General features: G+C 51.9%; 1 protein-coding gene across 2 annotated transcripts in view; it reads left to right on the top strand.

Moving 5' to 3' along the window:
- The window catches only part of C28H10orf143 (chromosome 28 C10orf143 homolog), a 97,306-nt gene extending 73,868 nt beyond the window's left edge, over positions 1-23,438 (top strand). The window contains exons 6-8 of one of the 2 annotated variants that reach the window (XR_005380789.1): positions 3,509-3,674; positions 19,577-19,696; positions 20,377-20,769. The gene's annotated coding sequence lies outside the window, so the exon portion shown is untranslated. Of the gene's footprint in view, positions 1-3,508; positions 3,675-19,576; positions 19,697-20,376; positions 20,770-21,791 lie in introns of those variants that run through there. The other variant, XR_005380788.1, reaches the window with a different exon arrangement.
- Positions 23,439-25,762: the final 2,324 nt, after the last annotated feature.

Here is a 25,762-nt window from a genome sequence, read left to right as displayed (position 1 = left end):
GGCTCAGAGCACGTGGCAGCTGGTGGCAGGGGCAGAGACTCGCCAGCGCCCCCGGCCCAGCGGCCCCTCCGATCCCGCGGCCCTGTCCTGCCAGCCCCTGCCCCGGGCCCCACTGCCAGCGCTCGCCCTGGACGCGCCATCGTCCCCTTCATGTGCTAAACATGACCGAGGTCACCCCTGCAGTGGTGGCACCTGCGGAGCCCTGGGTTTCAGGGAGGACACGCCCCAGGGAAACCTCAAGAAGACCAACCAAAAGTAGGTCAACACAAAATAACCAGGAGAACCTTGGTTGCTCTCTAGGGCTGCCTTGCTCCAAGGCTGCGCCCCCAACCCCGCCCCGACCTCCGCTGGCCCTGCTGCGTCAGCACAGTTCGGGGACTCCCAGGAGGGAAGGACGGAGCAGAAGCCACCACCAGGTGTGACGGCAGCGACTCTGTTGGACGCGCCCGGCTCTGTGGTCCCCAGCAAGGTGATGGGCGTGCGTGGGCGGGGCGTCCTCACGGCGATGGGCCCGGTGACCCACCTGCACCGCTTCCCCGGCTGCCGTCACCAGTCTCTGCGAACTGACTTCATGTACCTCTGTTTTAAATCAACAGAGACTTTGCTCCTCACGGTTCTGGAGGCCAGAAGTGTGACATCGAGGTGTCCGGGGCGTGTTCCTCGCGGGCTCTGGGGTAGGGTCCGTCCTGCCTCTTGGAGCCTCTGGAGGGGCTGCTTGGCCATCCTCGGGGCTCCGCGGCTTGTGGCCACGTCACTCCAGTTGCCGCCTCCTGTGGCATCTGTGTGCCCCTCCACGAGGACACCCGGTGGTATTCAGGGCCCACCCGGGGAATCCAGGACCAACTCGCCTCAAGAACCTTGACTTAGGGTCAGTTATGACCTTTTGCTGTAAAGGTAACAGTCGCGTGTTTGCCACGTAAGGTCACACTTGAGCATCTGGAGGTTAGGGTGTGGACACACTTTTGGGGGCCACCATTCTTCCTGTTGCCCACCCCTCGAGTGGGGTGGGGATTGGACAGTGTCATCTGGCTTCTGCTCAGCCACCACGGCCGTCATTGTTCGGCCCGCATGAGGCCGAGCCTCCAAACCAGGGCAGGAAGTCCCGGGGACGTCACTCCTCACTCCACGCCCCACACTGCGCCAGGAGACCCCATTCCTGAACCCCATCCCTGAACCTGGGGCCTGCTAGGCAGGCGCTGGTCATGCCAGGAAGGTGCCACCACTGCCCCCTCCACTTCTCAATGCCTCCTGCCTGGGGTACTCACCCGGCCGCCGTGCCTTCCGTCCCCACGGGGCAGCGACTGGCGCACACCCTCGGTGGGACCCAGCATCACCACTCCCCCGCTCCATGCACACCAGCAGAGCCAGCCCCCTCGGGCTGCACCTGGCCCAGGCGGAGGTGTGGTTTGGGCCACTCTCTGTCCCCGAAGCCACCGTTCTCCGTCACCTCTCGGGTCTCCTGCACGATGGGCGAGCGAGCTCTTGGCGTCCCCCCGGACACATGCTCATCTGCCTCCAGTCCCCTGATGTCTGGAGCATCTGTGAGATCTGCCCCGCCCCTGAATCCTGTGAGCTCCTGACATCCTGCCCACGAATGGCCCGCCCTGATCTGTGTCTTGCGACCAAAGCCCACCCGGAGCAGTACAATAACCACCATTCCTTTAGCGCTTGAGGTTGAGTAGATTCATCTTTTTTAAGATTTTATTTATTTATTTGGAGAGCAAGTGGAGGGAGGGGCAGAGAGGGAGAGAGAGAATCTCAAGCAGGCTCCCCACTGAGTGTGGAGCCTGATGCAGGGCTCGATCCCCCAACCCTGGGATCATGACCTGAATCAAAATCAAGAGTCGGATGTTTAACCGACCGAGCCACCCAGGCGCTCCAGGTTTGTTTATTTATTTATTTATTTATTTATTTATTTATATTTATTTATTTATTTATTTGGCAACGAAAGAGCCCTGTCAAGATGCCTACATCTAGAATTCCCGGGGATTCTATCCAGTGGATGCCATCCCACTCACTGTGGCCAGTTGGGGAGACAGACACATAAAATGGCCAATGACAAGGCATTTGCACTGCAGCAGCGTAACGGTCCCCATAGTCCCAGGAGGGTCCCCATGGTCCTCAACTCATGGTGAAGACCAGGCACAGGGTCCTAGAAAGGAGCAGCCCCTGCCCAAAGGCGATGTCATGGGTGCGAGCACGGTCCCGCACCCCCAGGCCTGGCCCTGCCCTCCGGGTCCCCGTGACCACCCTGAAAGCCCTCTTGACAGTCTTTGCGGAGCCAGGGATCTCCTGAACCTGTCCTGCCTCTGCTCTGAGCTGCACTTTAGGGCTGAACACGCCAGCCAGGTGTTTTCTTCCAAAACAGGAGGAGCAAGAACGAAGCAGGACGGGGGCCCAGATCCCAGGGCTGCCGCACGCACGTCTGTGCGGCTCTGGTCAGCCTCCGGCGGCGGGACGCACAGGACGTGGGGCCATCCCAATCCCAGGCGTCCCGCTCTTACTCCACGGGGCCATCCAGCTGGCACCTGTCATGCTTTCCTTGAAGTCTCACTTTTTAAAAAAATATATTTTATTTATGTATTTGACAGAGAGAGAGCACAAGTAGGTAGAGCTGCAGGCAGGGGGAGAGGGAGAAGCAGGGAGCCCGATGCGGGGCTCGATCCAGGACCCTGGGATCACAACCCAAGCTGAAGGCTCAGAGCCACCCAGGGGCCCCTCGAGGTCTCACTTCTAAGGACCCAACACCCACACGCGACGCAGGCCCAGCTTTGGAAGTAAAAGTCTGTTTTGTCAAAAGTGGACGACTCCGAATCCACGTGAAGTGCTGCTCACATCCGCGCCAACCACGTTGGTCCCGCTAAGGCCGTGGCCAAGACCCATGGGCCGGGGTCGTGCTGACGGGGCCGCCTCTGGTTCTCGGCGGCAGGAGCAAGCGGCACCCCTCCCCGCCTAACCCACCTTTCACTTACCCTGTGGGCGGACGCGGCGTATGACCAGCCCGTCGCGGGAGTGACAGCATCGATCCGGGCCTCCGGGGTGCCGAGCCCGCCCCGCCGACCCAGGAGATCGTGTGTTTTCCGGTCGTGCCCAGCGAGTTTGGTGTTTGCCGTGGTTCCCAGCCCGCCCTCGGCCAGCCGGCAGGGGGCACGGAGGTTGCTCACGGCAGCGGACGGCGTCGGGACCCGCAGGCCCTGGGCTAGCGGACGTGGGCCGCGTCCCTGTCCTTCACGTCTCCTGCCTCCTCCTCCTCGTCAGCCTCCTAAGTAACAATTGCTTATCGCAAAAACTCACGCAAACACAGAAATAAAACAGAGTTTCAGGTTCAAGGCAAACACACCCCCTTCCCCCTTCTTCCTCCCACGTCGGTCCGCGCCGGAGCAAACGCCGTTGGCAGGTCCCGTCTGCGCACGTTTCTCGCTTCGGCTGCCCACGCCAGGCTCGGTGCGCACACCGCACGAGCCACCAGCAAAAGCGAACGATGCCCTGGCTTGTGCTCTGTTCACAGACGTGCAGCCCTCGCGCCCATCAAGCCTGGAACATTTCATCAACTGCCAGAGAAGCCCGTGGCCTTCGGCTGTCGCCCCTACGCGGCCCCCCACATCCGCCGTCCCTCAGCCAACTCATTTTCGACCACCTTCTCCCTAGAGACTTCCCTGCTCTGGACCTTTCACGTAAGTGGAATCATAACGATATGCGGCCTTCTGTGCCTGGCTTCTTCCGCGAAACATCGTATTTTCGAGGTTCCTCCATAGTAGAGTGGGTGTCAGGGCTTCGTTCCTTCCTGTGGCTGAATTACCTCCCATCGTACGGAGACACCGCGGTTGGTCGAGGCGTCATGGGTGTGCAGAGACCCACATTCCTTTATCTGTACATGTGCTTTATTTTTTTTTTTTTGCTTTATTTTTTTTAAATGATTTTATTTATTTATTTGAGAGAGAGCGAGCATAAGCAGGGAGACGGGGTAGAGGGAGAGGGAAAAGCTGAACAAGGAGCCCAATGCAGGGCTCGATCCCAGGACCCAGAGATCATGACCTGAGCCCAAGGCAGATGCTTCACCGACGGAGCCCCCCAGGCGCCCCTGTGCATAGGCTTTATTTAAATGGGATCCTACATTCCTGCTACTTGCGGATATTGTGCTGCACTGGCACATGCAGGTGAAGCCTGTTCCTCTCCTGGCCCCGAAGCACCCCCCTCTCCCCCGCCACGCATGCACCTTCTTTTCCGTAGCACTCAGATTCCAGCTGGTGGCCTCCGGGCCACATCTGGCCCACCACCGTGTGTCGTTCTGCACGCACCGTGCTCAGCAAGCACGCCGGATCCGCAGCCTGGCTTCTCTGGAAGAGCTCCAGGGCCAGGCGCCTGGCCACGTGGCACCGGGCACTGAGCAGCAGCTCTGAAGGGCCCGCTGCCCGTCACCTCGGTGGTGGCACTCCTGACCGTGTCACCCGCCCGCTGCCCTGTGTGGTGCACCGGGCCCCTTATGCACGGGGCTGTCCTCTTGACTGAGATGCTCCTCAACTGTCCCCGTTGCCTGTTAGGCTGAGCCACGTATAACAACTCCCACCCAGATCGAAGTGGCTTAAAGTAACTCACGTTGTCTCTTGCTCACATTGAGTCCTGGTGAACCCAGGATCCTCCTGGAGGGTCGCAGACCAGTCAGGCCTCCTGCATCAGGCGCCCCAGGTCATGGCCCGTGACTCCAGACCTTGGCCCTTGATGCATTCGCCAGGAAGTGAAACGTGCGGTTACCCTCACACGGCCATGGCAAAGGGCAAAGGGACGTGTTCACATCTGAGCCTGGAAAATTTGCCAAATGGCACCCGGGACTCCCTTGGAGCCAGTTGGACCGTGGTGACACCCCAGGACACGCAACTTTGGTGCCTTCTGGTTAGATGCAGCTAGAGTGTCTTTTATTTTGCCTTTCTCGCCAGAGCTAAGAATAAATGTATCACCTTCTATATATGGTATAAAGTTCCTATGTGACCTATTTTTAAAAGAAAGTAAGAAAAGAGGGGTGCCCAGGTGGCTTAGTCAGTTAAGTGTCTGACTTCAGCTCAGGTCATGATCCTAGGGTCCTGGAATTGAGCCCTGCTCAGCAGGGAGTCTGCTTCTCCCTCTCCCTCTCCCCGACTCATGATGTTTCACACGTGCGCTCTTAAATAAATAAATAAAATATTTAAAAAATAAAAATAAAAAAGAAAGTAAGGAAAGAGACACGGGAGCTTTAAGATACTCCTTGAATGCTCTGAAGCATCACCGTCCGCTGGGCTTATCCTGCTCTCACAGCGCTGACTTGGGAGCCCTCCTTCCTCCAAGGACTCGAGCCCCCCTTCCCAGGTGGTCCCCAGGAGCCATCACCTGGGCCATGGTTGACTAGAGGGGGAAGGGAGCAATCTAGATGACGCAAACCAGCCCCGGATCCATCTTCTTTCCTGGAATGGAAGCCTGGGAGTTCCAGCGGGGACACAGGCCCCTTGTCACCAGGGTGGTTGGGGCCCAGGCGGCGGGTCTGGGCAGCCTTGATGGTGCCACTGCTGAGTAGGCTGGTCATGGCCAAGCAGCCCCTCCTTGCCTGTCGACCCAGAAACAGACATCAGTGGGGCTGCTGTGGACCAGGGAGGTGGCCCAGCAGGCCGGTGTCTGGATGTCCTGGTCCAGCCCGGGACTGTGGGCCCAGCTCAGCCTCAGGGCCATTGGTTGGAGAAGAGCATCCATTTCCTGGGGCTGTGTGACCAGGTCCCTCTGACTGGTGGCTGCAGTGACAGAGGTGTGCCCTTCCGTGGTTCTGGGTGGCAGGGACGCTGTCCCTCTGAAGCTCTGGTGGACATCCCGTGTGGCCTCTGGCCTGGCACGTGGTGGCGCCCTGTTCCCTGGTGCTCCCAGGCTTACAGCTGCGTCTCTCCAGCTCTGCCTCCTCTGTTTCCTCTTCTGATAATGACACCAGTCGTTGGTCCAAAATACAGCTTTGCAGGCCCACCCAGCTATGTCCTTAGCCTAAATTCCAGGAGTGAAGCAACCGGACTTCTGATCACGCTACCCAGGTGGCCCACGGGAAGTTGTGCCTCCACCTGCAGAGTCTAGGGGGTCAGGCTCCCTGTGCACGCCCCCCCCCCCCCGCATCATTATTAGTGGCTCTTCTCCCCTTCCTCTGCCCCTGTTACTCTACTACCCCCTCCCCCTCCCCTTTCTCCCTCCCCCTTCTCCTTCCTCCTGCTCCTCTTACCCCCTCTCCTGCTTCTCCTCCTCCTCCTCTTCTTTCTCCTTCAATTTTGCAAGCCTAAAAGTATTAACTCGCTGTTTTATTTGACTATTTTTAATTCTTCTTTGGGGAGATACTTTGTATCCTTTATCCATTTTTCCCTATTGAGGTATTTAGGAAGTTTTTTTGGTTTAATATGGTTTTTTTTAAAGATTTTATTTATTCATTCATGAGAGACAGAGAGAGAGAGAGGCAGAGACACAGGCAGAGGGAGAAGCAGGCTCCTCACAGGGAGCCCCACGTGGGACTCGATCCCAGATCCTGAGATTATGCCCTGAGCCAAAGGTAGAGGCTCAACTGCTGAGCCACCCAGGTGTCCTTTTTTTTTTTTTTTTTTTTTTTTAATTTTTTATTTATGATAGTCACAGAGAGAGAGGCAGAGACACAGGCAGAGGGAGAAGCAGGCTCCATGCACCGGGAGCCCGATGTGGGACTCGATCCCGGGTCTCCAGGATCGCGCCCTGGGCCAAAGGCAGGCGCCAAACCACTGCGACACCCAGGGATCCCTTTTTTTTTTTTAATTTGAAGAAGTTTCTCTATATAAAGAATGTAAATCCTTTTGTCCTTCATATCTTTTGTAGCTACTTTTCCCTGGTTGAGAGAAACTTTTTTCAGGTGTGAAATTCCGAGAAAAGTTTGTGGCATGAATCCTTGTACTGGGAACATTAGGTGACATAATAGACATAATGTCTTTTATTGCAGTTTTCAAACAATATAGATACACTCTTCAGATGGCCATTTTTTTATGTTGACCCTCTACAAAGTCCAGTGGCATGAGACTAAGTCATAAATAAGTGAAGACATTTTTACAGGAAACAAGGACATTGAAGTCTGTGTACATGGCTTTTTTCCCCACATTTTTTAAAATTATAAAAGTAATAGACAAAAAACAAAAATATTAAAGCAGTGTAGACTGATATTAAATAAAAAGGAAAAGTTTCTCACACCATTACCACTCTCAGGAGAGAACCATTTTAACAGTTTATGTTTTCAGATCTTGTTGTTACCACCATAATTTTAAATAAAATGCCTCTGCTTCTGTTTCTGCATTTGTCAATTTTAAACAATTTCTATTTGACTTTTCAGTATAGAGAAGTTTAAGTCATTTCCACTTTCTATATTCTCCCTTCAATTTTATTACATTATTTTTCACTCTCCCATTTTCCCGTTAATGGCTTAGAATCACGCACACAGGCCTCTATTTCTGAGAGCAGCCTTGAACATGGTCTCACCACCCCCTTCTATGTCAGGTGATGAGGTGAGGGCTCCTCTGCTCTAGGTCATTTCCTTCACACCAATCTGTGTCGACAATTCTCTTCCTTTTAGATTGTTCAGATGTTGTTTCTCCACAGAGTGGGGTGAGCACCTGCTAAAAGGCAGGCACCGTTGTAGGCAGCACACAATACTGACAATCCCTGGACTTACAGGGCTCACTTTCTATTGGAGAGACAGACAGTGAACAAAGGCAATAAATAAAATCTACAATGTGTCAGATGGTGAGAGCTATGAGTAAAAAGGAAAGGGAGATGAGGAGTCGCATTCAATAAATGGCCAGGGAAGAATTTATAACATTATTCTCTCCTCTAAATCTGTAACCATGTCTGCTGTGTAAATGCCAATATGTTTAGTCTATAATTCTAAAGCTAGTAAACATATAGTATGACTTCGTAAATATTATTCCTTTCTGTACTCAGGAAGGAAATGAAATTTTATACTGCTAGGTATAGCTGCCAGCAGGGGTGAGGACCAGTGTTAAAATGCATATTTTTTTTTACATTCTATCAGTTGCTCAAATCATGTGGTGATGTTTTACCTGGGCCTACGACGCTCTTCCACAACTCTTTGTTTATCCTGGGATTGCTAATTGCCTTTATGTTTTCTTATTGATGGTATAAGTATACTTTCCTCACTGCATTAGGAAGATCATCCGGCTTCTTCATTGCACTATTCTGAATGGTTAATTTGTACCAGCTGCTTTTTAAGCTCTCAGACTAGAATTTCTTTTCATACTGCACTCTTGGGTTAATGCAACTGTTTCTCAGATCCTAGGTTTTTCTTTTTCTTAAAGTTCTTTTATTGCTGTTGTTGGCTATATGGGAGTACATCCTCAAGCAATTTTTCTCAGAAAGAGCACAAAAGGTGACACAAGAGGTAAATTTCCCCAAAACGTGCATATCTGGAAACTCACTCCCAAATATAGTTGCTGGCTTGTCTGGCCATAGATTCTGAATTCAAATACTCTCTTCATGACTCTAAAACTCCACTCCATTGTTTTCTGGTGTTCATTGTGACTGGTGAGCTTGTTGTCAACCGTATCCTCATTTCTCTATGGTTAACTTGTCTTTTCCTTCTCTAAATGCTCTAGAGATCTCTCTTTAATCCTTGGTATCTTAGAATTCCACAAGGCTGGTATTGAGTCTCCTTTTTGGGTGGAGGAATCAGGATCTCATAGGACCAACAGGGTTGAGTGGGTCTGGAGCATGAGTGCAGGTTGCTATGACTGCCATGCTGTGAGAGGAGCTGTGTATAGGGTAGACAAGTTCATACTAAGGTGTGAGTGGCTGATAAGCTGTCAGTTCTCAGGAGAGGTGTGAAGGGGGTACTGTTTGTGGTAAAAGGAGAGTTGTAAAATTCAAAGAAACTGTTTTTTCTATTTGTTTGCTTGCTTCGGTTTTTTTGTTTTGTTTCATTTTTTTTGTATCTATGTGGAGCCTTTCTATATAGGGAGCCCCCCCTTTCACGCCACCCCTCACCTCCCATCGGCACCCTAGTGCAGTCACCCACAGAATGGGAGTCAGCAGTCTGGCACCCTAGTTCTAAAGGCATGCCAGCCAGCCATGGTTGATTAATGAAGGAGGAGCTCAGACCATGAAGTCAAGCTCACGACATCACACTTACAGCTGTGAAGTCAGGATCACGTTTGCAGGAGCATGTCACAAGGTCCAGTCAACCCCAGGATCTGGGGGTGGGCTGGACACCTCGCCTTGTGGTATGAGCCCACCTGGCCGACATTCCCACACACTTCCGTGGAGGGCCATGCCCTGGCCTTGTCTCTGCAGGCAGCTAAGCTGACTGGCTCGGCGCTGCCCACCACAGGTGTCTGGAGGCCAGCCCAGCCTCAGAATCCAGCCTGGGCCTGAGAGTCTGAGCCAGGTGCTGGCAGCGTCTGGCATGCCCGGCAGGACAGCCCGCGCAGCTGGCCTCCTTCCTGTACCAGCCTCTCCTCCACAGAGGCCAGACATGCCCACCTCTCAGCCAGCCATGGGGCTTCTGGACAGGCCGATGACCCGGGCGTCCCAGCTCACACATGTGGCCACCGCCTCCTGGCAGGAAAGCTGGTCCACTCCCCACCTGTAACCAGGTGAAGGCGGTGTCCCTGATCAGGGTCACAGGGAAAGGCTGGCAGGGCTCATGGCAGGAGGCAGTCAGCCCCAGGCCAGGGACAAACCCCTGGGCTTGTAGTCTCTGTGACAATGGCCGTAACGTTCCCTCTGGCATAGGCCGGGGAAGTGCCCTGCTGGCCACGTGTTCGTGAGCGTTGGTCAGTGGCTTTTGTTTCAATGAAAGCAGCTTGTCCTGCACCCTCCCTGGGGCGCGGGCCTCTGGGAGTCACATTGGTGGCAGCACCTTCCCCACAGGCTCAGGGCCTGAGCTGAGCCTCCTGTCTCCCGGGAGGGGGGCGGGCCCTCACGGCCTCAGCCTATGCCCTGGAACGCTCCGCAGGCCACCCGAGCTATGACACCGCGCCCCACGCAGGTCCACTCCGACCCACACCACAGTGCGGATGAGCTTTGAGGACACGCCTGGGAAGAAGCCAGACGGCACTGGTACCTAGTGTAGGATCTCGTGTGTTTGAAACGTCTGGAACAGGCGAATGGACAGAGGTGGGAGGCACGTGGGCCGTGATGAGGGGCGGCCGGGAGGGGTGGGGAAGGTACACTGAGGCACATTGCAGTCTCTCAAGGGGTAGATCGAGGAACCAATTTGAATGTGGCAGCGCCGACCTGGAAGTGGTCGTGAGCTCGGGGGACAGGAGCTAGGGGAGGGGTTTCGGCAGAGACGGGGCGGGGAAGGCAAGCAAGGACTCGCGGGGCAGCCGCAGGTGCGGCAGCGGCCTTCTGGGAGGAGGCCTCGTTGACTCTTGGGACTGGTTGTCTTCATTGCTCGTCTTCTCAGGTTCCTGCGTGAATCTGGCAGGTGTGGGTAGTGGGGGCGCAACGGCCACCCCAGCCTAATGGCCCTCCTGTTCCGTTGCTGTACCAGGCGCAGGGGGGCAGTCGCTCATGGGCACAGGGTTTCCCTCTGGGGTGACCAAAGCGACAGAGGGAGCGGGCACACTGACTCTACTAGATGCTACTGAATCGTATGCTTTGAAAGGCTAAAATGGTTAACTTTCTGTTACTCAGACTCTATCTCCAAAAACCCGATCCCAATTGCCCCCCAGAGGCTTGGGACAAGCATTGGGCCTCAGGAACGTGGCCTCGGGGTTCCCGGACACCGGGCATGAGGGCGAGGGGGACAGCAGCTTGCAGAGAGGGCGAAGGGCCAAGGCCCACCCCGTGGGCAGCTGCCGTCGAGGCCGCCCGGGCCTCCCATCGGAGCCGTGGCTCGCACCCTGGCAAGGGGCCGGGGCCCACGCAGGTCCCTGAGCCGCACCCCAGGGCCAGGCCACAGGGCACCGCTCAGGCCCAGCAGGCAGAGACCCAGGCGCTGTCATCCCTCCTGCCGGGACAGATGGCTCCCGGGCCGCAGGCAGGACAGGCCGACGGCGCCGGGGTCCGAGGCTTTTCGTTCACACCCGCAGCAGCTCCTCCGCCAGCTCAGCCCCTGGTCTGAGCCTCTGACCCGACTCAGTGAGAGGAAGGCGCGGGTCACTGAACCCAGGGCACAGAGAGAGCGGGATCCTGTGGGGGGCCCAGGAGCAGGGCCAGGGAGGGGGCGCCCCCCACATGAGGCCCGGAGGGAAGGCCAGGTGGAGGTGAGGGGCAGGGGCTGCGGAGATGGGGGCAGCGAGGCAGGCTGGCGTCCCGTGTCTGAATCCCAGCTCCCACCCCGCTGGCCGGCGGCCCTGGGGGAGCTGTCTGTTGTCCTGCTGAGCTCCACTTCCTTATCTGTGAAATGGGATGACACTGGCGCCCACCCTGCGGGGCTCTGGCGGGACCTCGAAGGGGATGCCTGGCGCATGCCATCGTGATTGTCGTGGCTTTCCAACGCGATTTCTAATGCTGAGGTTACCGAAAGATGCACAGGCAGGTGTAAGAGTTAACACAGAGTGGCCCACGCTCCCTTTACTCAGTTTCCCTCAACGGTAGCATCTCACACAAGCGTCATTGTCGGGGGCTCCCCGGTGATGGAGCTTGGGCGCAGAGCACTTCACCACCAAAAGGCTCCCTCCTGTCACCTTGGACAGCCACCCTGCTCTCCCGCCTCCGCCCCCACCCCGGGGACCCCTCACCTGGTACCTCTCTCTATAGCTCTGTCCTTTCGACGATGCCGAATAATTGGAATCCATCTGGTGTGTCAACCTGAGGATTGTTCCTCACTTAGAATGCTCTGGAGACCCATCTGGGTTGTTGCGTGTATGGACAGTTTCCTTCCTTTCCATGGCTAAGCAGCGTCCATGTGTGGATGGGCTACAGCTGGTCCGAGCACCTGCCTGTTGAGGGACATCTGGGCTTGTTTCCCATTTTGGGCTGTTATTATAAAGCTGCTACAAACATTTATGGACAGATTTTTGTGTATGAATATAAGTCTCTGTTCCTCTAGGATAATGCCCAGGGATGCAATTGCCCAGATGTATGGTGGCTGCATATTCAGTTGGTTGCACCATTTTGTATTCCCACCAGCGGGACACCAAGGATCCAGTTTCCCCATGTCTGCAGCAGCATTTGGTGGTGGCACTATTTTTTATTTTAGCCATTTTGATAGGAATGTAGTGGGATCTCACGGTGACTTTAATCTGCATGTCTTTAACGAGTCTGCTTTTTTAAATCTTTTATGTGTTTAATTGCCATCTGTATACGCTCTACTGAGGTGTTTCTTCATGTCATCAGTTCATCTCCCAATTAGATTATTTGCATTCTCGGGATGCCTGGGTGGCTCAGCATTTGCCTTTGGCTCACGGCGTGATCCTGGAGTCCCGGTATCGAGTCCCACATCGGGCTCCCTGCATGGAGCCTGCTTCTCCCTCTGCCTGTGTTTCTGCGTCTCTCTCTGTGTCTCTCATGAATAAAAATAAATAAATAAAAATCTTTAAAAAAAAAGATTATTTGTGTTCTTACTATTGAATTTTGAGAGTTCTCTTTTTTTTTTTCAGTGTTCTTTATATAGTCTGGATACTAGTCCTCTGTCAGATATTCAATTTACAAACATTTCCTCCTCGTCTGTAGCTTATCTTTGCATCTTTTTACCAGCATCTTTTGCAAAGCAAAAACTCATGTTCATTCAAAAACCTGCCCAGGACTGTTTGTAGCAACTATTTATTCATATAATGGTCCCAAACAGAAAACAGCCCAGATGTTCTTCAACAGGTAGGTGCTTAGACAAAGTGTTTTTTGTTTTTTTGTCAAGCTGGTGACGTCTGCTGCCTACTACCAGGAAGGGAAGTCTGAGGCCTTCTGCCTACTGCATCTTGGTATAGGAGGTGCCAGGGAAAACAACACAAACAAGCACCACACGAAACAATGCTTTCTCCACAGAGAGATGAGACTTAGAAAAATCTGCTTCAGTGGTAGGATCACTCCCGTCCCCCATGGCCAGCAGGTGCCTCATGGCAGTTGGTGCAGGGCCATTGGCCTGAGTGTGCACCCCTTTTGCGCAGTATCAGATGGACTCTGGTCCCTCCCTACAGGGGACCGATACAGCAGTAGGGTTGGCTGGGTGCTGTATGGTGCACACATCTAAGCAGAACAGAGGAGGACACGTCGAATCTGAAATAAAAAGCTGTCCCACACAAGGTGACAAGTCCAGTACAGTCAGCACAGGCTCTTTATCTCGTGATAAGGAAATGTTCCAGGCCCAGTGCCCCTGTGTATGCCATGGAGTGTAGGGATCGAAAGACTACAAGTGGGAGACTGCCTTTCCCAGCATATTTTGATTAAGCCCAATTTATCCAAGTTTCCTTTTATGGATTGTGCTTTTGTGTCAAGTCTAAGAATTCTTTGAGTAGCCATAGAGCCCTAAGATTTTCTCCTTTTTTTCTCCTAAAGTTTTGGAGTTTTACATTTTATATGAAGTCCATGATCCATTTTGAATTAATTTTTTGGATAAAGTGTGAGACTTGTTTGCCCGTGAAAAACTGTTATTCTCTGTACATTTGCGTACTATGCCTTTTCCTCTCAGCACTGCATTAGCTGTATCCCCGGATCTGGATATGCTGGCTTTTTGTCTTCATTCAGTTCATTTCTTCTTTTTTTATTTCACTCAAGACTTCTTCAACTCATGGGATTATTTAGAAGTGCCTTATTTAATTTCCAAGTGTTTGAAGATTTTTCTGTTACCGGATATTAGATTGATTCCATTGTGGTCGGACAACACACTCTATATGATTTTGATTCTTCTAAATTTGTGGAAATCTGTTTTATGTCCTGGATTATATGGTCTACATTGACATATATTTCATGGATATTTGGAAAGAGTGTGTATAATTGTTGTGTGGAATGTTCAATAAATATCAGTAAGATCCTAATCGGATTGGATTGTTAGTTGATGATGTAATTGAGTTATTCTGGATTTTTGCTGATTTTCTAAGAGTTCCAACAATTGCTGAGAAAGTCTAACTATAATTGTAGGGTTTTTTTCTATTTTCCCTCTCAGTTCTATCACTCCTGGCTTCACTGATTTTTGTAGCTGTTTTTGGTGCAAGCACATTTGGCATCACTATGTCTTCTTTTATCATTTTCTAATGTCCTTCTATCTGTGGTAATTTTCTTTGCTTTGGGGTCTACTTTATCTGACTTTAGTGAAAGCAATTGTGCTTTTTAAGATTCATGTCTACATGATATAACTTTTTCTATCCTTTTACTTTCAACCTGCCTGTATCATTACTCATTTGAAATGAGTTTCTTGTAGGCTATGTATTATTGAGTCATGCTTTTTAATCCACCTTGACAATATGTATCTTTTTATTGGTGTATGTAGGGCATTTACATTTAATGTAGTTTTTTATATGCTAGGGTGTGAGTTTGTCAATTTATGTTTTGTTTTCTATTTATTCCCTCTGCTTTTTACTTCTCTTTTGTATATCTCTGTCTTCCTATGGGTTACTGGAACACATTTTAGAATTCCATTTTGAGTTAACTGTTGTGTTTAGATGTTTATCCTTGTACCTTCTAAATTTCCTTCTTTTATTGTTTCTTTCTTGTTCAGAGAACTTTAAAAAAAAAGATTTTGTTTATTCATGAGAGACACAGAAACAGGCAGAGACACAGGCAGAGGGAGAAGCAGGCTCCCGGCGAGGAGTGCAATGTGGGACTCGATCCAATGACCCCAGGACCACTACCTGAGCCAAAGGCAGATGCTCAACCACTGAGCCACCCAGGTGTCCCTTTTAGAGAACTTCTTTTAGCCATATAGACTTTTGGAGTAGGTGTGCAAGTGACAAATTCTCTTAGTTGGTTTTCCTCTAGGAATGTCTTTATTTCCCTTTTATTCCTGAAGGACATTTTTACTGAATGAAGGATTCTGGGTTGACAATTCTTTTCTTTCAGCACTTGAAGTAATTTTTGCCACTTTCTTCTGACTTCTGTGGTTTCTGATGAGAAATCCACTGTCATTAAAATTACTTTTCCCCTATAGGTATATATATAATTAAACTGTATTATATATATATGCATATATAATAATATAATTAAATATGTAATAATATATAATTAAATTATATTATATATATAATTAAAGAATATATATATATATATATATATATATATATATATATCCTTTAATTTTCAGAGGCTCTACTGTGTTGAGCCTTTGTGTGGATTTCTTTGGGTATATCCTGTTTGAGATTCACTATGTTTGTTGAATATAGGTTTATGTCTTTTGCCAAATTTGGGGAGCTTTCAGCCATTATTTTTTTGAGTGCTTTTTTCAGCCATGTCTTCATTCTCTTCCTCTTGGGACTCCAATAACATGAATGTTAGATATTTTGTTATAATTCCACATGTCCCCAAAGCTCTATTCATTTAAAATTTTTTCTCTGTTTAGATTGAGTAGTTTTTATTGTTCTGTCTTCAAGTCCCTAGATTACTTCCTCTGACTCCTCCACGCTGCAGTAGAGCCCATCCATTGAGTGTTTTATATCTGTTATATGTTCACTTTTAAAATTTTCATTTGGCTCTTCTTTATATTGCCTCTTTTTTGCTGAAATCTTCTATTTTATTTCCTGATATTTTCCATCTTTTCATTTGTTTAAAGCATATTTGTAATTGCTTGTTGAAGCATTCATATGATGGCTGCTTTAAAATATCTGTCAGATAATTCTAACATGTCTGTATCTCAGTATTGGGATCTATTGGTGGTATTTTTTCATTTAATTTGAGAAATTCCTGGCTCTTGGTATAACAAATGACTTTCAGTTGAAACGTGGACATTTTGGTTATTGTTTTAAGAATCTTATTTAAACTTTCTGTTCTAGTTGGCTTTCTCTGGCATTGGTCTGGCAGGAAGGGGAGGTATCACCTCATTGCCACCAGGTATGGGGTAGAAGTCCTTGTTTCCCACTCAGCTTCTATTTGCAGCTATTGGGGGAACTCCTCATTATTGCTGGATTGGGGTGGGAGCCCTGGCTGCCCATGAAACCTCCACTACTACCTCCCTGGCTGAGTGGGAGTGCTTCATTCTGCTCCCCACATGGCCTTGCTGAAATCTTCTATTTTATTTCCTGATATTTTACATCTTTTCATTTGTTTAAAGCATATTTGTAATTGCTTGTTGAAGCATTCATATGATGGCTGCTTTAAAATATCTGTCAGATAATTCTAACATGTCTGTATCTCAGTATTGGGATCTATTGGTGGGTACAGGCCATACCCTCGTTACTCTTGGGTGGTAGTGAGAGCTCTGAATCCCCACTCGACCTTCTCTGACATCACCTGTGGCACCTCCTTACAGCCTCTTGAGGATAGGGGTCTAGGCTCCCCACTTCATCTTTGCTAGCACAAGTGGGGTTGGGCCACACGTTTTCTGTGCTGTTTGGTTGGAATAGAGCAAATATAATCTAAAAGTTCTCTGTTTTAGTAGAATGCTCCTTTCCTAGTCCTTTGGCTAGAGAGAGCAGGGATTTTTTTCTCTCAAAATCTTTACCACTGACACTTCTGGACTGCCAACATCATCAGTTCCAAATCTGGGATATATGAGGCAAAAAGAAAATCCAGGAAAATCACCACTATGTAGTTTTCTGGGTCTCAAGCTCCCGAGCTGATCTTTCTTCTCTGTGACAATTTGCAGTTCTTATGTATGTTTTACATGTAAGATCTGGGTCCAGGATTTTTGGTTATACCCAGCAGAAGGAAAAGAGAAAAGTTCATCTACTCCATCTTCCCAGAAGCAGAAATCTCTTATTGTTACAACTTTTTAAGAAAAAATTTAAAAAAAAAGAAAAAAAAAATTTAGGTGCACAAAATGCCCACCCAGTCATGGAAGAGGGTGCATCTCCAACTATCTTTTTGAAAAGATAGGATGGAGGCATTCCAAAGTTAACCAGTGACTCATTTTTTAAAATCTCCCTACTTTTCTGTAATTCCCATATTATTTATTGTAAGCAGGTACCATTTGTAATTTTAAGTAAACAATAAAACTTTCCACTTTGAAAAATAAGTTGCTGTGCTTTGCACTGCCACCTGCAGTGGACACTGAGTCACACATTCCTCAGGGAGTCTTTCCTTATGTCCTGTGGACTGAGGCCATGGTAGTGTTACATATGGGATCACTCCCAATGTACAGAGAGCCATTATGATTCGCAGAGCATGATTTTCTGGCCCAGGGTAGCACCTTTTCCACTAGGCCATTTAAAGCTGGGCACCACAAACACTGCATGAGTTAGTTGCTGTAGGTGAATAAGCTCCTAAGTTCAGCAGCTGAAAACAATGCGCTGCTCACTCATGTGACAGTTCAGTGAAAGTTTGCTTGGTGGGGAAACTTCCTCCATGTGGTGACCCAAGGGCCCAGGCTCTTTCTGGCTTGTGGCTCTGCTGTCCCCTGAGCCATGGAGACCTTGGACTCCAGCCAGGGGAAGGTCAAAGAGACAGGAGAAGGCATATGTCATTTCAAAAGCTCAATCCAGAGGACACACACATCACTTCTACTCACACTCCATGGAGAGACAGGGCCACACCACGATGCAAGGGGAGAGTCTCTCCTAGAAATACAACTAAAGATGCCCCCCAGCAGCTGTTGCGGCCAGAAGTGAATAACAGAATTCTATTGAAAGATACCTCAAGGCTCATCAGGGGGCAAGGCCTGCGAGTTTCTTCAGTGGACTCATCTTGTTGCTCTGCATCCTTTCCTTTGGGTCCACTCCTCACCAGACAGTTTTGAGATGGATACTGACCTAGCAAAGGACCCCATCCTCCTGGCATCACCGTACTTAGTTCGTGACTGGTCATGTGAGCCAACCCAGAACAATCTGAGCTCTTCTTGGGATTTTTAAGGTAGCCAGGAGGTGCTAAATTGAAAGCATATGAATTGGAGGCAGTCAGCCCTATGCTAGGTGCTGGAGGCTGAAGGCAGTAAACACAGGATACACAGGGCCTGTCTGGAGCTGTTCTCCATCCAGTAGGAGGGAAAGATGAGGGTGAGTGCCAGGGGCTCTCTCCTCTAGACCTTTGCAACCTCTTCATCCTTCATACCATCCTGAGAGAGTTAATGTGCATCTCCTCCCCACTCCAAGGCTCAGCTGGGTCGCCTTTTGCCCAGGTCCTAGAAGTGCCCACTGGCCTGCAGACCTCCAGACCACTGGGTCTCCTGCAGCCTGTGGACACCCTGGAGCCTCAGAGCCGCCAGAAGACAATCTGGCCCATCTACAGTTCTGCTGAGACAGTCTACGGCTCCCACCTGGATCATGAACAGGAGAGAGGTGCCCCTTACGGTTGGAGATACTGCTCACCTCATGGTAACCTCAATAATACCCACAGGTATTACAGGTGAAGCATCAAAGGGGAACCAGCCAAAGGGGAAGATGCACACAGTGGAATCGGGGAGGCATCCAAACACGGGGCTTCGGTCTTCCTTTCTCCATGGAGGCCTGGACGGTGCTCGCCCACTGGTCACAATGGGTGACAATAAGCGCTGAATATTGCCAACTGGAGAAGCCCATTGAGTTCAGGGTCCAGAGCTGTTACTGAGGCTTCAATACCCAGATATGCCCCATTGATTGATTTGCCCATGTGATTGAAGTGCAGCTACAGCTCCCTTCCCCCAAGAGGTGGGGCTGATACCCTGTGGCCCATAGCCCCCCGCACCCTGAAATCACATGGCTACTGTTTCTGGCACAGCCAACCCCTACCTTAGTCATCCCATTAGCATAAATGCTCAGATATGGTTCCAGGGGCTCAGGAATAATAAAGACACTTCTATCACTTTGTCCCATCACCAAGACAAAGTCCAGACCTTCCTTTGGAGACCAAATTCTTTCCTCTACAGGCTTACTCTGGTGCCCATCCTTGCGGGGCATCCTGTCCTTGGTTCCGAGCCCACTTGTTTGTCCTTCTCTCTTTCGAGGGGCATGGCTATTGGCCACAAGGGGACTTCTCCAGGCAAGGTGTAGGAATCAAGACTGGGGTGAAGTCACAGGCACCAAGAGGAAGTAGAAGACCAGACAGGAAAGAGTCCATGGGCCTCCGCCTCTGGAGATCAAACCACATTTGGAGGATTGGCCCCTCTGAAGGCCAAAGCTGGCTTTTTATGTCTTCTGGAGGGTATGGGATGAGGGACAAAGGAGCCCAGGACCCAGGAGAAGGTGCCTGCCCTTCTCAGGCCTCCGGCGCCAAAGGACTTGGGGTCCACACAAGCTTCTCAGGGTTCTTCTCCCTGTTCCTGTCCCAGTTCCTCCTCTCCCGTATCTATACCCACTGTCATGGGATTTTAGCTGGACCACATGCCTTGTTTGGGTCCATGGGACAGAGTCTTGAATGTGCTTGTCCTGTTGAGTTTGTCCCCCTGAGCTCCTGCCATCGCCATGGGAAGCATATTCCCAGGGGTGGCTGGTCCCAGAGAGACGTGCAGAGCTGACCTGAACAGAACTTGTGGTCTGAAGCCACACCTAGCCTAACGCAACCAGCGGGGCCCAGATCAGCGGGTGTCCCATCCGACCGGCAGGTGCACGGGGGAGGAAGCATGGCTGCTGTTTACGTTGCTGCACTGGGGATGGTTAGCAGCATCACCATGGCCAAACTGACCGGTACACAGTGTGAGCGGGGACCATTGACCTCAGCAAAGGTGGGTGCGTTCCTTGTCTACTGTTGTTGTAATAAATTGCCATGAATTTAGTGGCTTAAATCAACACCCACTTACTAGCTCATAGTTCTGTAGGTCAGACACCCAGGTGGGCTTGACTGGTCCCTGTCCAGAGGACCTGATGTCACGTTGTTTGAGTCATGGGTGCATGGCTTGTTCTCTCTTCTCAATGGGCATGGGAGGAGAAGGCTAGGCACTGCTTGCCTCTGCCTCGCCAATCTTTGCATGATCACTGGATATTAGAAATCTTGTTCATTTCCCAGGTGTTGAGCATCTGAACTTCTTTACCAAGTAGATTTGGCAATGGACTCCAAATTGTAAAAGAATATTTTGCTACAGGTCGCATGGGCATGAAGTGCCAGGGCTGTCATGTCTCCCCACGAGCCCTGGAGCCGGCGACCACTAGCCGCAGGAATCTGAAAGCCCAGCTCCCTCACCTTGGGCAGGAGACCTGAGAGGCTAACTTATACTCTGTCTCAAGGAACCAGGCTGAAGCCCATCTTATGGGTTATAGGACAGTAATGCTGCATAGCAAACCACCCCAAACCGCAGCCAAGAGTTGACTCTGGTGGGCGTTGGCCTCTCACATAACTGCCATCTGCTGTAGTTTGGCTGGAAGGCTCTGCTGACCCTTGTGGGCTCTCTCCCTTCTTCTCGGTCAGCTGATTCAGGACAACCTTGGTGGGGCCATTGGGCTCCATGCCACGTGTCCATTCCATACCAGTCGCTGGTTCGGTCTGTTCCTGGAGTGAAGTCAGAGGCACAAAAAGCAGAAGTGGTGACGTCCCACGTGATGGCTAACATCCAGAGGCCAAGGCAAGTCATACAGCCCAACTCAAAAGCAAGGGGTGGTTGAGGGGATTGGCTCCACCTTGTAATGGGAAGGTCTGGAGGGTCACAAAGTCAGGCCATCCTCTGTGGGATCCTAACTTAGCCTCCACAGCCTCCCTGCCTCCCCACTCCCTTCCCAGTCCTCCTGGACCAACTACTTCCACAAACCACCTGCATGCCAGTCCCTGCCTCAGGCAATGGTTTCATGCACTGACTGTTGTATTTAGATTAAAGGGTTCTTCTCAATTGATGTGTAATTCACATGTCATAGGTTTAAAAGAGTTGACTTTCAAGGTTTTAGGTAAATAGGATGAGAAATGAAAATATGGAGGCCTATCCTGAAAAAATAAGGAGTTGGATATACGTATGTTAGGGTGAAAACAGGCCTCAGCGGTCACAGGATTTTTCGCCATCAACATACGCATCTCAGTCTTTCTCAAATTTTGTTTCAGAGCCAAGAACACAGCAGGAGCTTCCAACCCTAGGATTTCCCTTCATGAATGATTGTAGGATGGCACCACCATCATATTCCCTTGAACACCAGCAATGGGGGCCGTGGAGGGCCAGGGGGTCTCGTGGGGTCACCCTGAGTGCCTCCCTTCACACCTTGAAAATAGTCTTGAATCTAGTTTCTGGAAAGCAGTCTGCCCTGAACATGAAAGGTATCTCCATAAATTGGAGGAGTGGGTGTCCTCCTGAAACCAACGTCCCAGGGCCCTACAACAGAAAGGGCCCCAGAAAGCGGTGCCTATCACCCCTGGCCTGGCTTCTCATCACGTGGGTTGGTGGGCCTCACTTCCCACCCTGACTCCCACAAGTGGCCTTTCCCTGGCTATGTTCTGTGGATGGTGGGTGGTCTTCTTTGCTACTCTCACCCACGTTACTCCTCTGAGATGCAAGAGCAAAAATGCCACAAAGCAGGTCACAGCATATTTGACCAAATCCACTGCTATTTATTTTATTTTATTTTATTTTATTTTATTTTATTTTATTTTATTTTATTTTATTTTATTTTATTTTATTTTATTTTATTTTTAAAGATTTTATTTACTTATTCATGAGAGACACACAGAGAGAGGCAGAGACACAGGCAGAGGGAGAAGCAGGCTCCATGCACGGAACCCGATGTGGGACTTGATCCCAGGGTCTCCAGGATCACGCCCTGGGCTGAAGGCACTGCTAAACCGCTGAGCCACCCGGGCTGCCCTCCACTGCCATTTTAATTAAAATGTTTTCTTCCTCATAGGCGGGAAGAGATGTGGACAGACCACAAAGTCCTGAGCAGAAGAGCCAATTCAGTCTTCCTGTCCTATCAACTTGTGTGTGTTTGAAACCATCTACAATGCAGTCTCGAATGTCCAATCACCTCTGTATTAATTCAACAGTTGTTTGCGGATCCCACATGCAGCGTCCAGCTCCATGCAAAGAACTCCTCAACCAGATGAGGAGAACAGGTGGATCCCAAGTTCAGGAGTTTCCCACAGGGCGAGTCCACATATGGAGGTGTTTCAGCAAATAAAGCAAACAATTGCTGAAATCGTCTGTGCTCTGAAAATGCCTAGGATTAGGTCTGACTTCTGGGTCCGGTGGCCAAGTTTTGCCTCTGCTGAGCGTCTGCGATGGGGCCCCACGATCCCCCGCACCCCTGGACTAGTGCTAATTCGACGCTGGTAAAAGCCCCAGCTTGTCTCACACCCCAACTGTTGGCTGGTTAGTAGGGACCACAAGGCATATTGCTTTTTATGGACAAAGAGATAAAAGTAAATATTGAAACAGTTTTGAATATTGATGTTTGTGAATTTGTTTCTGGGTACAGTGGCCAGTGACAGAGCATACACAGGCGGACGACAGAGGTTGGGATGGACGTTGACTTTTAAGTGCCTCTTACATGAACCGAATTCGGCCTTTCCTGCTGCCGACGTCACAGAGCTGAGTCCTCCCACTCCACGGCTGAAGGTCAAGCACAGCCTGCCCAGCCCAGTGAGTATCTGTGCCACCAAGGAGGGCGGCACAGGCAACCACTGGATCCTGTAAGGGACGCATGGAGAGTCAACGATCATTCCGTCTTAAGGGGACCTCGGCGCTATTAACTATATATGGAGATGAGGCCACGGGTCTCCTGTCCACGGCCAAGCTCTTTCCCATGAAAGTGATGGATTTCCTCCAACTGTCCCATCTGATTATGTCATCTCCTTCATGAACCTGCGGGACCGCTGTCGCTCCTCTTCCAGGTCTCTGATCAGGAACAATTACCCACATGGCTAAATGTTCTCCATTCGTTTCTCAGTCATATATATATGTAAAGTCCTCAAGGACCTACCAAGAGGAAGGCTGGGCCTCCATTCCCCAGGTACATATGGAGGAAGGGGGTTGAGGATGGCACCTTCAAAGGGCAGGGAAGATTGCAGAGGAGGAGGGCTGGAGAAGGAAGGGTCACCAACCCCACGTTAGAGGGATCCGACCCATCCTCTCAGCCTTTCTTGTCATCCGCCATCCCAGGGCTCCATGCATGCAAAGTGACTGTAAGACATCAGAGTTCCTCATCCTTCGCCTCTGAAGCCACATATGGCTGGACCACATAAGGGCCAGAGTTCTGGAGTCCAGCACTGGGGTTGGAGTCCTGACTTCCTGGCAGTGTGACCAAGACATGTCCCTTAACTTTCCTGAGCTTGTGCTTGTCTTGGGTGCCCAGCACAAACATTCAGTACATGTGAGCTGCTATTAAAAACATGGGTAATTTTATATCTTAAAATATTGCATATTGCTTAAATGGTTTCATGCTGGCTCACATTAAAAATGATTCCCAAGTGAAGATGACAAAGGGGAAATATTCCTTATTTAGTTCTTTTCTTACATTAAGCTATCATAATAAAGTACATTTCTGGGTTGCATTCTCTAGAGTGCTTTTTACTAAATAAATGGCCAAAAATAACTTTTCCCTTCCAGTAAGATTTCATGATTCAGCACATTCAACTTTCACTACAAAAGGTTGAAATAAAGAGCACAAAACAAATCTAGGAGCAAGAAACACGAGAGAAAGCAATACATGGCTGATGGTGAGTGTGGAATCCCGTGCACTGGTGCTTTCTGTTTGACGACAAACCTTGGCTACATGAAAAGTTGTCTTTATCCCGGTATCTGCCCTGCACTGGGGTCTGGAGGGAGCAGGTTGAGAAGAATTAGTAGGAGATAGTACTAGGTTCTCTGCAAAGGGACACGGGAAGGAGGAGCAGTCACTGGGTGGGGACAGGGCCTGCAGCCAGCCGCCCTGGGTAACAGCTTCTGCCGACAGGGCCAGCCAGCAGGTCAGCGGTGCGCATGCAGCCCCGGACCCCGTCCTTGCCTTCTGGCAGCAGCCCCACATGTTAATGGTGAAGGTCCCACATGTGGTCATTTCCTGGGTGACAGCAAAGACAGGAGAGGGGTGGTCCGGCCGCTTGGCCTTATCTCTCCCGGGCTGACGTTGCCCAGAACGCAGCACTGAGCTGCGGACCAGGTGTCTCGTCCCCTGAACAGTGGCTTTAGGGGGAAGACCCCAGCCCTGCTGTCTTGTGGGAGAGTCCTGCCTCGCCTGCCCCAGGTCATTATAACCCGCAGGGCAGTTGAGCGCTTCCCACTAGATGGCCAGCACCCAGACTCCCCGGCAGCTGTCCCCTCATCAGCATCACCAAAAAGGCCCAGGGGGACCCGCGCCATCCTCTGCTTGGGAGAGTGCACGAGTCTACACCGACGGCTGCGGCCCCCAGGGCCTGGGACCCCGCTTGGGGGCAGGTGTCTGCTCCCGGCCTGAGGTCACCAGAGCCACGGGGCCCTGCAGGAAGGAGCGGGGCTCTGGCGCCTGCGAAAGGCCTCCCGTGGGGGCCCCGCGCCCGGCCCAGGGGGCGCCCCGAGGTCCCTCCCCAGGGCGCCGAGAGCGGGAGCCGCCTGCGGGCACCTCCGTGCGCCCCGCCCGGCCCCCGCCCGGCCCCCGCCCGCCGCGCCGCCGCCTCCCGCGGTGGAAGGCAGCAAGGCGCGTGCGCACTGACGCGCTCGCGGCCGGCCCGTGGGCTCTCCCGGGAGGGCGGGGGTGGGAACGTGGGCAGGCGCCGCGCCGCACACCCTCCCCGCCCGCCGCTGGCGCTGGCGCCGCCGCCACCTCGCGGCCAGGGCGCCCCGCGACGCCCGTCGGGTGAGCCGCGCAGGTAAGCGCGCGGGACGCTCGCGCTCCCGTCGGGGGGTCCCCGCCCCAGCCGCGGCCCCCGGCCTTGAACTTGGCGCTGGGCGCGGGCGGGTCGGGTCGCTCCGCTGGGCCGCGGGGGCGCGGCGGGGGCTGCGGCGGGCGCTGCGGCGGGGGCGCGCGGCGGGGCAGGGGCGCGGGGTTCCGGGACCCGGGGCGGCCTCGGGCCTGGCCTCGCGGTGAACTTTTGCGCCGCGTCCCGGCGGCGTTTCGGCTGCGGGCGAGCACTGCCTGGGCGGCCCTCGGGCTGCGGGGGCTCGGTGTGCGCCCCTCCGGGCGGGACGGCGGGGGGCGCGCGCGGGGCCCGGGGGTGGGGAGGCGCGCGGGACGGGGGGGATGGGGAGGCGCGCGGGACCGGGGGGCGTGGTGATGGGGAGGCGCGCGGGACCGGGGAGAGGATGGGGAGGCGCACGCGGGACCGGGGGGATGGGGAGGTGCACGGGCCTGGGGGGGGGCATGGGGAGGCGCGCGGGGCCCGGGGCTGGGGGAGGCGCACGCGGGGTCCGGGGCGGGGGAATCACACGCAGGGTCCGGGACAAGGGGGAGGCGCGCCGGGCCCGGGGCGGGGGTAGGCGCGCGGGCGCGGGCGGAGATGGGGGTTCCGGGGGTTCCGGGGATTTCGTGGAAGGCCCCGGGCCTGCTCCATCCCCGCCGCTCCCCTCCACGCGGGCCTGAGACCCTTGGAGGGAGGGAGGGAGGGAGGGAGGGAGAGGTCGCAGCGCCGAGGTGCCTGGAAGAGAACGCAGGAAGCAATTAAAACTCCTCCTTTCGGATTAACAACCAAAAATTGATCGATGTGTCAGGAATACCGCTGATTTATGAAAGGTGCTTATTTCTCTGGTATGGAGAATTTTATGTTCTCCAGGTGAAACCGAGTTCACCCAGCTCCAGCGTAGATTGATGTTTTAATAAAAATAAATAAAGGTGGGGGGGGGCGCGCGGGAGGACGCTTGCCCGGTCTTTGGGGACGTCGAGTCTCAAATCGCAGAGTTAGACTAACA

This window comes from Canis lupus, chromosome 28 (assembly GCF_011100685.1).
Source record: "Canis lupus familiaris isolate Mischka breed German Shepherd chromosome 28, alternate assembly UU_Cfam_GSD_1.0, whole genome shotgun sequence".
Classification (NCBI taxonomy): Eukaryota; Metazoa; Chordata; class Mammalia; order Carnivora; family Canidae; genus Canis; species Canis lupus.
The sequence above is the reverse complement of the archived record's forward strand: the minus strand, read 5'-3'. Positions and strand labels throughout refer to the sequence as shown.